At 45.2% G+C, this 2500-nt stretch overlaps 1 protein-coding gene across 3 annotated transcripts in view; it reads right to left on the bottom strand.

Moving 5' to 3' along the window:
- Positions 1 to 2500, bottom strand: part of LOC133139455 (plasma membrane calcium-transporting ATPase 3) — a 73547-nt gene that overhangs the window by 47151 nt on the left and 23896 nt on the right. The window lies entirely within an intron of this gene.

Raw genomic sequence — 2500 nt, forward strand, 5'->3', positions numbered from 1 at the left:
ACTTCCTGATCAGTGTTGCGTGGCTCTGAGCCAAAGCCACTGGAAAGCTGGTGTCTCAGGTTAACGCAAATCACAGTTAATGCCAGTCTCAGGGTAATGACAGTCTCAGTTAATGCCAGTCTCAGTTAATGCCAGTCTCAGTTAATGCCAGTCTCAGTTAATGCCAGTCTCAGTTAATGCCAGTCTCAGGGTAATGCCAGTCTCAGTTAATGCCAGTCTCAGGGTAATGCCAGTCTCAGGTTACTGTTTGTCCCAGGTTAATGATGGCATCAGGTCAATGTCATTCTCAGGTTAATGCCAGTCTCATTTAATGCTATGCCAGTCTGAGGTTAATGTCGTCTGAGGTTAATGCTAGCATCAGGTTAATGTTAGTCTCGGGTTAAACTGGCGCACTGTCACACAGATCTGACTTCTCCGAGTTCTAGGATGACCTTTTCGATTTTGATGAAGAAATACAACTTCACAGTTTTGAACCTGGAGGAAGAACTGCGTGAGCGAGAGAGAGAGACAGACAGCGGAGGACGAGGCAGGCGATGCTAACAAGCGTGACAGTGCTCCTTCACTGGGTTCACAAGTGTCAGCTTAATAATAGTCTTACCTTAATGCCAGCAACAGGTTAATGCTAGCAACAGGTTAATGCTAGTCTCAGATCAATGCCAGTGTCAGCTTAATGCCATTCTCAGGTTAATGCTAGTCTCATTTTAATGTCTGTCTCATGTTAATGCTAGCCTCAGGTTAATCAATCAATCAATCCATTTTTATTTAACAAAGCAGCTTTGCAGAGAACTGGCCCCCAAGAGTACACCTAGGGCAACAGTGGCAAGGAAAATCCTCGTGGCTAACAGGAACCTGCAGAACCTTCAGAACTGCAGAACCCGACTCAGTGGAGGAACCCATCTGCCGTTGGTTGACACCGGTTTGTCGTGAATGAACATATAAACAGATTAATTTCAGTTCATAAATGTCCAATCCGAAATAATTCAGTCCAAGCAGAGAGGACTCTGGTCATGTGGAGGGATGGCAGGGACACCAATGGGTGGCACTGTCAGGCAAGGGGACAGGCTTGGTGCTACAGCTGAATCAGCAGTGGTAGGAGGGGGGTGCACAGCTGGTCTTGTTGAGCTAGAGCTCTGGGCATTAACTCCAGTCCCGGGTTAATGCCAGTCTTACTTAATGCCAGTCTCATGTTTGTGCCAATCTCAACTTAAAGCCAGTCTGATGTTAATGCTAGCATCATGTCTCAATTAATGCCACGCATCAGACTACTACTGGTCTATGGTTAGACCAAGGTTAATGCCAGTCTCACGTTCATGCCAGTCTCAGGTTAATGCTCGTCTCAGGGTAATGCCAGTCTCAGTTAATGCCAGTCTCAGGTTAATGCCAGTCTCAGGGTAATGCCAGTCTCAGGTTAATGCCAGTCTCAGTTAATGCCTGTCTCAGGTTAATGCCAGTCTCAGGATAATGCTAGTCTCAGGGTAATGGCCGTCTCAGTTAAGGAGAGTCTCAGGTCAATTCCAGTCTGATGTTAATGCCTGTTTAATTTAATGCCAGTCTCAGTTTCATGCCAGTCTCAGGTAAATGTTGTTCCAGGTTAATGCCAGTCTCAGTTAATGCTAGTGTCAGATTAATACCAGTCTCAGGTTACTGATAAATCTTGGGTTAATGCCAGTCTTAGTTAATGCCAATCTCAAGTTACTGCTAGCTTCAGGGTAATGCCAGTCTCATTTAATGCCAGTTTCAGGGTAATGCTAGCCTCAGGCTAATGCAAGCATCAGGTTAATACCATTCTCAGGTTAATACCATTCTCTGGCTAATGTTAGCCTCAGTCAGCCACAGATGACACCATTACCACCAGTCACACCAGTCACAATGGACACCACAACAACCACCCTGGAGGCGGGCAGGGGCTGTGGGGTGGGGGGTGGGGGGGCACCTACCATTGGTGACGTGTCCCTGCTTTGTCTCAACTGCAGGTGCTGGAAGTGCAGATGTGATACTACTGCCCTCTATTGGGGGGTTGGGGGTAAGAAGCAGGGGCAATAAGGGATGTTTTTAGAGGAAATGGAGTTGAGGGTTGGAAACAGGGGCAATCGTGGATATTTAAGAAAAAGGGAGTGAGACAAAAAAGGAAATAGAAAAAAGATCAGAAACTAACCAAAGAAAACCTAAGAATGAAAGAGTGAGGTTTTGAAAGGAGCAGCAAATCTGCGAGTTTTTGAAAGTAGTCAAAGAAATTAGGTGATCAGATTTATTACCAATGACTAATTTCTCCAGTAAGTATAGATTTTCTCCTTTTAATATCTATTTTCAGCAAGGCACTTTTAAAATGTGTTTTAATTACCCTGGAAGAGTTTCTGCCCAAAATAAAAGGAAGGTTTGTTAGAAATGAGCCGAGGTTTAACGCATTTACTGGGTGGATGATAGCAGAGCAGGAACAGTGTCTAAGATGACACTGTCTCCCTCTTCCTGGTAATGCCCACACACACACACACACACACAC

This window comes from Conger conger, chromosome 10 (genome assembly GCF_963514075.1).
Source record: "Conger conger chromosome 10, fConCon1.1, whole genome shotgun sequence".
Classification (NCBI taxonomy): Eukaryota; Metazoa; Chordata; class Actinopteri; order Anguilliformes; family Congridae; genus Conger; species Conger conger.